Source organism: Mus caroli, unplaced genomic scaffold, assembly GCF_978045245.1.
Source record: "Mus caroli unplaced genomic scaffold, Mus_caroli_1 scaffold_12, whole genome shotgun sequence".
Taxonomy (NCBI): Eukaryota; Metazoa; Chordata; class Mammalia; order Rodentia; family Muridae; genus Mus; species Mus caroli.
Window position 1 is genome coordinate 100,617,540 of NW_028227267.1, and position 11,913 is coordinate 100,629,452.

Here is an 11,913-nt window from a genome sequence, read left to right on the forward strand (position 1 = left end):
AAGCCATTATCAAGAAGATTCAACATCAACAAATTTTAAAATGTACAAAAATAAGAAAAGGGAAATCATAAAAAAAGAAATATTTGAAAACTGGTCAAATAGATATTCCAAAAGACTCATTATTGAAATCAATAATGTAATGAGAACATTAGACATAAAAAGGAGTTTTCAACTTTCAGCTAAGAGGCAATTAGCTTAGGTAGGCTGGTTTTGAACTCCCTCTGTAGAACAAAAAGCCTGGGGAATTTAGTGAGACTATCTCAGTGGTGGGTACGTGAGTTCAAATCATAAGAGACATTTAATTGGTTTATAAGGTTCCGACTCAGCTTTCTGACTTAGTAATATGAATTTAAGACTCCTCCAGTGTTCATTGGTGCTTTGACAGCTTGTTTCTTTTCATTACTGACTGTGTTACATTCTGTGGATAAATTATAATTTGTTGACCCATTGACTAAATAAAAACAGAGAATGAGAAAGGAGAGTTTCCAGTGAGAAAATTCTGGAGATCAGCAGAATTCCTTATCAACAGTTGGACTGGGCAGGTGGCACTTGGGGCTGGATTCCATAAGGACTCTGATGTAACAGAAGCAACCCTGTCTGCTGTTCAGAGAGAGCTGCTCCAGTGTTCATTCCTATCTCCCAGGGGTCAGGAGAATTTATAATCCCTGTGACTTCTGCACCACAGAGTGATGGGTCTCACTGCTTAGCAGTATGGAATCATTAGTTACCAACTGAGAACTCCTCCTGTCCTGCCCAACTAGTCTTTAAAGCTAGCCTACTGTGATTGAATTGGGAATACTACTCAATGGTAAAAATAATAAGCTACTGATGAGCGGTATAGCATGAATAACTCTAAAAGTAATTAATCAAGTAGGGAGATGCCAGACCAAAAAGGATAATTGGTGTATGATAATTGATGTATGATTCTACTAATCGAAAAACTGGTTGACATTTAATATGAGGATTAATTTAAGTCATCGTCAGCTTTATAAAACAGAAACATAAAGAATAATAACTATAGGGGCAGGGAAGAGTCAACTGGGTGTATGCTAAAAGCCACAACAAAACCTGCTACTTTGTAAATTAATCAAAATTATGAAGGAAGAATAATATAAAATGTGTGCATGAAAGAGGGAGGAATCACATAGAATCGAAACATCAGAAATAAATACAACCCAAGAAGTAAGAAAAAAATCAAAATCAGTTGGTGGACGCTTTATACCAGTATGTTCACAAAACAGCACACATGGAGGAAACAAAGAGTTGGGCAGAACCAAATTTGAGATTTTTCAGATGAGCATGACTGAGAATGAGAGGAAAATCTAAGAGTGTAGGTCAGGAAATTCTGATCAGAGAGCAAGAGATGTGTCTTAGAGCTTATATTGCTGTGATCAAACACCATAACCAAAACCAAATTGGTGAGGAAAGGGTTAATGTAGCTTACACTTCCATATCATTGTTCATCACTGAATGAAACCAGGACAGGAACTAACAGGGCAGAAACCTGAAGGCAGAAGCTGATGCAGAGGCCATGGAGGGATGCTGTTTCCCCGGCTTGCTCCCCATGACTTGCTCAGCCTGCTTTCCAATGGAACCCAGGACCACCGCCCTGGGATGGCCCTATGCACAATGGTCTGGAGCTTTCCCCATCACTCACTAGTTAAGAAAATGCTTTATGTGTTTTGCAAATTGTATCTTAGGTATTCTAAATTTCTGGGCTAATATCCACTTATCAGTGAGTGTATATCATGTGAGTTCTTTTGTCACTGGGTTACCTCACTCAGGATGATACCCTCCAGGTCCATCCATTTGCCTAGGAATTTCATAAATTCATTGTTTTTAATAGCTGAGTAGTACTCCATTGTGTAAATGTATCACATTTTCTGTATCCATTCCTCTGTTGAGAATGGCATCTGGGTTCTTTCCAGCTTCTGGCTATTATAAATAAGGCTGCTATGAACATAGTGGACCATGTGTCTTTCTTACCAGTTGGAACGTCTTCTGGATATATGCCCAGGAGAGGTATTGCGGGATCCTCCAGTAGTACTATGTCCAATTTTCTGAGGAACCGCCAGACTGATTTCCAGAGTGGTTGTACAAGCTTGCAATCCCACCAACAATGGAGGAGTGTTCCTCTTTCTCCACATCCTCGCCAGCATCTGCTGTCACCTGAATTTTTGTGGACACTTTGCCCCTTCTTAGAATTGGGAACAAAACACCAATGGAAGGAGTTACAGAGACAAAGTTTGGAACTGAGATGAAAGGATGGATGATCTAGAGACTGCCATATCCGGGGATCCATCCCATAATCAGCCTCCAAACGCTGACACCATTGCATACGCCAGCAAGATTTTGCTGAAAGGACCCTTATATAGCTGTCTCTTGTGAGACTATGCCAGTGCCTGGCAAACACAGAAGTGGATGCTCACAGTCAGCTATTGAATGGAACACAGGGCCCCCAATGGAAGGAGCTAGAGAAAGTACCCAAGGAGGTAAAGGGATCTGCAACCCTATAGGTGGAACAACAATATGAACTAACCAGTACCCCCCCAGAGCTCATGTCTCTAGCTGCATATGTAGCAGAAGATGGCCTAGTCGGCCATCATTGGGAAGAGAAGCCCCTTGGTCTTGCAAACTTTATATGCCTCAGTACAGGGGAACGCCAGGGCCAAGAAGTGGGAGTGGATGGGTAGAGGAGTTGGGGGGAGAGGGTATGGGGAACTTTTGGGATAGCATTGGAAATGTAAATGAAGAAAATACCTAGTAAAAAATTGGAAAAAAAAAAAAAGAAAATGCTTTACATGATCAGCCACAGTCCAATCTTATGAAGTCATTTTCTCAATTGGGGTTCTCTTCTCGAGGATGACTCCAGCTTGTGTCACTTTGACATGAAACTAGCCAGCACAGGGAGTGAGCTGAAGGCTGGGTGGTCAAGATTTGATAGAGATTAAGGGCAATGACAAAGTGCTTGGAAACTGGCAGCCATGATGGTAATCTAAGTCACTGTCAACTTTACAAAAGTATAGCAAGAACAGTAACTATACAATAAACAATAACTACAAGTATTGTAGTCAAGGAATTATTGGAACTTGGTACTAGAGAAAGTAGTGGGTGTATTTTCAGGGAAAGCAATAGTGCACCAAAGAAAAGCAAGGTGCAGTGTCTGGGATATCAAGCTTGATAGTGTGTCTTGGAACAGAGAAGTCAAGGAGCAGAGGCGAAAAATTCTAGACCATTCATGTAAACAACAAAATCACTAAGGATGATGACAGTCAAGGAGCGACCAAGTGACCAGCTATGGTCTACTCAAAGTAACCGCAAACGTGCCAAGAGAGGATCCCCAGGATTTTTTTTTTTAAAAGTGAAATAAAATCATAGTGATACATTGCAAGGGATCAAACGTCTCAAAAACAAAGCTTCATACAAGATGAGGGTGGACAAACACATTAAACGGAATTATCAGCATGAGGTGCTTGTCAGCACTGGATCCATAGACAAGATGGTCAAAGGATACCATCTCCACTTGAAATGGCTGAGGGTGGCAGAGTCTTGTTGAGATCAAGATTTCCCTCAAAGCAGAAAGATAAAGAGAACAGTCAGGAAAAGGGGGAGAATGTTTCAATGGCTCCAGGTTGGTGGGTTTCAAGCGATATCAAGAGATAACATTGTTTATAAAGCCCTGTTTGTTTGAGAGGCTATAAATAGGTTTTGTTTTGTAAACTGCACTAAAGCAGATGTTTATGTGTTTGGGGTGGACATCCCATTGCAATGAAAACATTTATGGTGGAGTCAATGTAATTGACAAATATCAAAGATCTCTCTCTCTCTTTTTTTTTTGTCCATTACTTATTGACAGACTTATAGATAGCTAATATGTTTAACCTGGCAAAGTTAACTTGGTTTAAGATCCATAAACAAACAACTAGCTAGTGAGCTGAGATTTTGTATAAGCATAATGTAATTTTCTTACCTCAGAGAACATTAACCATGGTTAGCACGAAAGCTTCTTTCTTTTCTTCCTCCTCCTCCTCCTCCTCCTCCTCCTCCTCCTCCTCCTCCTCCTCCTCCTCCTCCTTCATCTTCTATTTTGCTTGCTAGTTGCATAGTCTTCCTTTGATGGAATTTCTCAATGCATAGAACTAGAGTGTTCTGCATCCTTGACTAGACGATATAGATTCCTGTAAATCCTAGTGGCCCATCACCTCATTTTGCAAAATACAATGTACATTGTAGCTGCAGAGGAAGTGGAGGGCTGGACTCAGGACCCAGGCTCCTTTGCCAAGAAACTGCTTCCTTAACTTTTCCTGTGATTTAAGGGGGCAAATGAAGAGGCTAGTGCCAGGAGAAATAGCCTGTCACTCATACAGGTGTCCTGACTGAGGGTATGCTGAGCCCCTGCTGAAACCAAGGAGTAGCAAACCCACTCGGGCAAGTCAGAGCGCTCCAATGCTGTCATTTTGTGCCTGGAATCACAGAAGGGTGATTTCTGGTCATAAAGAATCATACTTTGCTGTTGTTGTTGTTTTGTTTCCTTTTTTGTTTGTTTTTTGTTTTGTTTTTGGTATTTTTTTTTGTCTTATGCATCCCCAAAGAAACTCCTAAATCTTTGCACTATTTAATTTAAACAAAAACACTTATTCTACTTTTTAGCTCTATATTGTCCATCCTTTATCCAAATAAAGTCCTAAACCTTTCACTCACTGTACTGCCAAATTTTTAAATGACTAAATTATCAAGCATGTGAAAATTTAAAGTTTTATTATTGCAAATACATTCTCTGAGGAAACTTTAGAAGACTTAACATTTCACAGTGCCTTCTCTTTTGTAGATGGCTTCTGAGAGGAAAGATCCTTGTACCCTGATAACACAGACTTGCTCTAATGTGTATACTTTCCCAGTAACTTCGGGACTACACACTGATACTTTTTACACAGACATATTCCAAGTTTGTTCTTTGAATTCTAAGTAGCAACTAGAATTACTATGGAGTATTTTTCTGTCATTCAGTCAACACGATTTATTCTTGTTTCTCGTGAAAACTTAAACTTTCAAGAAATTTCCAGTACCTTTTGTTTGAATGACAGTGTTTGAAACATGTATGCTACACAAGGTACTTACCAAGGCTTTAAAAAATATGCGTGTGTATGTATGTGTATGTATGTGCATACATAATTAATTCTTCACTTATATCACCATAGCTACTGTAGTGGTGATTGAAGCTTAAAACATCCTTAAAAATCTTCCAAGGTAATGCCTATCACTCTAACAAGCACTGCTATCCAAATTAATTCATGAACAGGAATCTATACATTTCTTTCTTATAGCACTAACATGCAATGAAAATACATTGTTCTATTCATTGATGATGAATGGAAAAGAAGCTTCTACTAAAATGACCAGGAGGAAATATTTTTCTTTCTAAATCCACTTCTGCCCCCCACACTGTTCAGAGTGCTTGAATATTTTTTCCCAGTTACTGTGCCCCAGCCACACAGAAGGAATATTTAGAGTTATGAATAATCTATGAAGGAATAATTACAAGTATCCAAGGTTAAGTCAGAAAGGCATAGGTTTGGCTTTGTTTAGTCTATAATATGCTGTTTGTTTTTTTTTAAAGCAATATGATGGATTTTTGAAAAATAAAAAGTCAAAATCAGTACCTACTTCCTAAATAAAACTTGAAGATATTTGTGTTACCATTAAGAAACTTCTCATAGGCAACGCAGATCTAGAAAGACAGAGGATGACCCATAGGAAGACCAGCAGTATCAACTAAGCTGGACCCTCAATATCTCTCAGACACTGAGCCACCAACCAAGCAGCATACACCAGCTGATATGAGGCCCTCAACACATATACAACAGAGGACTGCCCAGTCTGGCTTCAGTGAGAGAAGATGCACCTAACCCTTGAGAGACTTGAGGCTCCAGGGAATGGGGAGGCCTGGCAGGATGTTGGTATATGTGTAGGGACATCCTTTTGGAGACTGGGGTGGAGGGGAGAAGAAATGGGATGAGGAACAGTCAGAGGGTGGACCAGGATGGAGATAATGTCTGGATTGGGAGAGCAGACGACAGAAGTGGCATTAAGAAGCATAACTAATACCAAAGACCCTTGAAAACTCTTTATGATGTTGGGGGTTCCCTGTGGGTATTATGGTTAGCAGGGAAATGAATCAGGAAGAGGTGAGAAAGAAAACTTGTTATAGCTGGACTTGGTCTATCAGACTGGAAGAAAACTTCTAGAGAGTCTGAGCCAGAGCTTTAAATTTCTTTTACATTTAAACACAGTTAAACTTTGGGTAAAATGTCTCCAAGTGACAATTCTCATAACACAGCTTCAGGGATAGGTACATAGACATTCCTTTGTAAAATGCCTCTTTATACTAATGTACCTGCGACCCTTTATCATAAGAATGAGTTTTATTAGTTGGGCGTAGTGGTGCACACCTTTAATCCTAGCACTTGGGAGGCAGAGGCAGGCGGATTTCTGAGTTTGAGGCCAGCCTGGTCAACAGAGTGAGTTCCAGGACAGCCAGGGATACACAGAGAAACCCTGTCTCGATAAAACAAACAAAAATGAGTTCTATTGACTGACAAATAGTGTATGAGTTAGGGCCTAGTAGGACTTGTAATAAGGATAAGGATAGATTATATGGATGAAGGATGCAATGTACATGAGCCTCTTTCATAAGGATGAGTTCCAGCCACCGAGAGACAAAGCCCAAGATTCTCAGAATTTGGGGGATATTCAAGTGGAAGCCGGCTCTAACAGGATAGCAAAGGATGACCAGCTTGTTTGACCACTTTCAGTTCAGCACTCCAGAAGACAGGGCACCATTCCTCTTCCCTTTGAAGAAGGTACGGCTATGTGCTCAGCAAAGCCTGTTCCTCCAATGCTTTCTTTAAGCTGTGCCTTCTACAGTGTGGAAACCCAGTACCACAGAGTCTTCCTACAGTACACACATAGATGTATATCAAGTGGATTTAAATGTTGTCTTGTAATAGAGGAACAATACCTCTCCCAGATACCAACAGGCTACCAAACAAAATGTTTGGTATGGTTCAGATATGGGTGACCTCTTTGCAAATTGTTGGTCAGTAGGATCCAATAGACCTCCACACATCACAGGCTGTTAGCCTCCAGAACAGAACTTCATAGTAAGACACTTGCTGAAGACATCATATACTGGAGACAGAACATGGAGAAGCCAAGGTAACCCTGACCTAGAAGTTCCATCCCTATTGACTAGCTTCAGAGTGGCGTTAAGTTTCTCTGCGTGGTAGTAAGTAACTGTGAAGAGGTCGGCTCAGGACCTTTGGAAAATTCCACCAGGCCTCAGAATAGCCTAGGCTCCCCTCCCCTCTGGAAGGGAGAGGCTAATTACATATCTCAGAAAGACCACAGGGCCAGACCAACCATTTGCCACCTGCACAAGGGAAGCCCTTGCTATCTCATTCCCTCATCACCTCTCCTTTGGATGCAGGATGACCCCAGGGCCCTGGAACAATAAATTCCTCTTGCTTTTGCATCAATCTCTGGCTCTGAATGGTTCGCTCAAGGGGTCCCTGGTTGTTAAAGCTCCTCAGAGTCATACATCTGTCTTACCCATATCTGAACCCTGGAAGTGTAGTAACAAGTAGTCTGGTAAGACACGCCCACTGATACAGTAGTGCTATGCAAGGCTTTTCCTGTTCTCCTTGAGGAGAACATCATCCTCACCATGATGTACCCAACACATCATTACTTTTACAGCACTTTTACTTATGCACTTGACACTTGATGGTCATGGTCTGACTCTTCTACTTCAAGTATAAAATCTTGAGTTACTTGCTTTCATGATGCTGTTCTTAACTCTATTTTTTTTTTGTCTAAAGTATTCATTGCTAAGCACTTGCAAGCTCTTTTCCATTTCTATTAATGACTTTATGCTTTGCACTTATAATCTCTTTATAGCTCTACAGTGTTAGGCCAGGATGCAACAGAATCCAGACATTTTCTGCTTTTGTTCCTATTTAAGTTACTGTATTATTTGCAGTAGTTTAAATTTTTTTCTTTCCTCTTTTCTGTTATCTTATGTATTCTGTCTTCCCAGTGGTTTGTATCCTATATTATGTTGAGGATCCTTAGCAAATGCAGTTGAAACTGGCTTTCATGTTGTTTTACTAACTTTATCTATACTGAGCTTATAACATGGTAATTGATCCTAAATTTCAATTCCTTGTGAAGTTTGAATACTGATGTCCAGCTTCTCCCCAGTGAGAGAATGGGAGTCTTACACTGCCTGCACTATGGGCTCCCTAGCCCACAGAGCTAGCACATAGAAGTCCTGCAGACATAGTACTGACTGCCTTCGCTCATCATTCCCCACTTCCATTTCCTCCGTCCAAACAGTCCCTAGACCCCCTCCTTGCTCTTTTTTCAAAATCATGGCTCTTTTTTGAAACTGTTGTATAGTCCATATGTTTACAACCAAACTACAACATTCTCAGTCTATACAGTCTTTTACATGTGCTCAGGGCTGATCATTTATTACTGAATAAACAATGGGTATGCTCTTCCCTGGGGGAGATTCAGAGATGAAACCTCTAAAGTCACATCAACCTGTCAGCTGAAACATGAGCTGCGCACCCTCATCTTTTAATCCAGTAGGGACCCAAGCTATCTGCAGCCTCAGTTTCTACTTTTGGAAGCAGCGAGCCCTATTCACTTTCTCATATTTATTTTCTATTTTTGAACACTAACCTATATTTTGTCGTTGAGCATGGTTTTTCATTGTACTTTCTGTTATTCTATTTCAATGAAAATTCCTACATTGATGATATTCAGGATCTATGGATGTTTACAGCCCAGAGCCAAGACGTTGCTCAGTTTCCATACACTTGGTTACATTTCATTAATCTGATCATCACAAAGTGTGTGTTGTGTACTGCTTCTGATGCTCACGCTGCTCTTGCTAAGGTGCTGTCTCGGAGGCCACGCATTTCTCCAATTTATAATATACAACAAAAGCTACATTCAATCTAAATATTTGTGTTCAGTTTAATGACATCTTATTTAATTTGATTTGTTAAAAACAAGGCCTCAATGCTTCATTACTTTCTAAATATTAGATGTTTTTCATAAATATCCTGGAGGAGCAGACTATGCTTTGAGACTTTTTCCCAAGAGATTCGCAATCTTTCATTCAGTGGATACTTTTCTTCCTCCAAACGTTCACATGGCTGATAGCTTATCGATGTCTATTGTATGTTACAAATGCTCACGTCAGAAAAGGAATTATAGAGGGAACCAGAGATAACCCTGGGACCATTTCCCATGCCCCACCCCTGGATCCTTCAGGATGTTGTTAGGAGGAACAATGCAACATGACTACTAAAATTATTATCACCGTAAGCTGGTCCCAGAACTTTTGAGATTTCACATGTTGTAAGATTTACTGTGCTTCTGCTGGCGCACATTTGGAGTGTGTGCAGTGTGAGGGGTTGGCATCACCCTTCTAATGCTCTGGGACTTACAGGCTTGAGGATGTCTGTGCTGGAGCTCTCATGGAAAACAGGCGGGGAGCCTACTGACAGGCTTGGGACACTCTTCCTGCCTAGTCGGAAGCCAAACTCTCCCACCCAGACCTATTCACATACATTATTCTAAACATACACTGTTTCTCTGAAGCTGACATCTAACATCTTATACAGCATGCGAGGCAGCTTTTTCAAGTTGATAAACAGCTGTCAATAGTCCACAGAAGTCTCTCTTTCTCTTTCTTTCTTTCTTTCTTTCTTTCTTTCTTTCTTTCTTTCTTTCTTTCTTTCTTTCTTTCTTTCTTTCTTTCCTTCTTTCCTTCTTTCCTTCCTTCCTTCCTTCCTTTCCTTCCTTCCTTCTTTCCTTCCTTCCTTCCTTCCTTCTTTCCTTCTTTCCTTCTTTCCTTCTTTCCTTCTTTCCTTCTTTCCTTCTTTCCTTCTTTCCTTCTTTCCTTCTTTCCTTCTTTCCTTCTTTCCTTCCTTCCTTCCTTTCCTTTCCTTTCCTTTCCTTTCCTTTCCTTTCCTTTCCTTTCCTTTCCTTTCCTTTCCTTTCCTTTCCTTTCCTTTCCTTTCCTTTCCTTTCCTTTCCTTTCCTTTCCTTTCCTTCCTTCTTTCTTCTTTCTTCTTTCTTCTTTCTTCTTTCTTCTTTCTTCTTTCTTCTTTCTTTCTTTCTTTCTTTCTTTCTTTCTTTCTTTCTTTCTTTCTTTCTTTCTTTCTTTTGTGTGTGTGTGCACGCATGTGCGTGCCCATGTGCACATGCATGTAGGCATGCATGTGTATGCATGTGTGCATATGTATGTATGTGTGAGTGGTGTGTGTGTGTGTGTTTTCTCCCTTCCCCTACCAAACTTTGGGAAAGAAATAGCTCATGGGATAAAATAGGAGAGAGAAAGTTCAGTACAACTGAGACTTGATTAAATTAGGAAATTTTCATTGATTTCAGTTCAAACTTTAAATGCTCATAAGAAAAAGAGAACAGTCCCCAAATGTCCAAGTCTGGGCACATAATGCTCACTAGCAGGTCAAATATGCAACTCATAATAATTTTTTAAAAAAAGGAAAATAATTAAAAACAATGGGAAGGGGAGCCTGAATTTTAGGTCACCTAAATACAAGGGGTGCATCACAACTTTAGGGATAGAGGGCTACTCAAAGCTATTTTACAAAAGCATTATAGGAAAATTAGATTTTCAACACGTTTGTTTTTGGCTCCTCCTCCATCTTCATCCCATCCTCCTTTGCCTTTGTGGTACTCTTCCACCCTCATAGCTTGCTTACATTTTCATATCACATGTGTTCTGTTTCCCTCTCTCCCTCCTCACAGCCTTCCTTTGCTCCTGTGGTTCATAGTCTATAACACTCACACCCACATACACACACCTAAATGTAAAGCCTAGGACCTACATTGAGAGATGACACACTCTATCTTCCTGAATCTATGTTATCTCATTTAATATAATAATTTCTAGGTACATCCATTTTTTTCCTACAAAATTCATAGATTCACTTATCTGTATTTCTGGATGCAATCTATTTATGAGTATGTTCTACAGTCTCGCTATTTCTTTCCTTTTGATGGTTATTCACAACAGTTCCATTTCCTTGCTCTTGTGAATAGACCAATAATAAACAAGGTTGCACAACCTCTGTGGTAGGATAGAGAGTGCTTCGGTTATATTCCCAAGGGTACTACAGCTGAGGTGTATTATATTTTTATTTTTCCTAGAAGCATGGAGACTGATTTCAATAGTGGTTATACCAGTTTACATTTCCTTTCAACAGTTAATAAGAGGGATTTTTGTTTGTTTTCCCCACTTCATAGATAGAATTTATTTATTTACTTGATGATAGGCATTCTAACTGGGGTGAGATAAAATTTCAAAATTGCTTTAATTTTCAAAAGTACCTTTGTGTGACATCATATGAAAAAGAAGTACAATTACTCAGGTTAAAAAAAAAAAACTTTGGGAGGAAGGACACTTATGGTTTATAAGCAAGCTATCCTACTCTCTTCTGCTGATTCCACCAAGTGTTACTGGCTAAGCATCACCTACACAGAACCAAAAAGGCAGTATGCTTCATGGTGTATGGTGGGCTGCTGTGGACCTTACATAGTGAGTGATGCAAGAAGTTGAGGTTTAAGGTTTCAGAAGCTGTGTAGGAGAAAGGTTCCCTACTTGGTGGCCTCCTTGGTGAAACATGCTCTTGAAAAAGCTAAAGCAGAGTTGGTTCAAACACAGGGAGGGCGTGGGAGCCATCACCATGGGCAGCGGAGTGCAGGGGGGAAGGGGCCCTAGCTCTGAATGGTTACGATTGATAAAGTGAACTTGGAAAGCAGGGGTCCACAAATATTCACATGCACCAACTACAGCCCAAAAATGTGGAAGGAAAG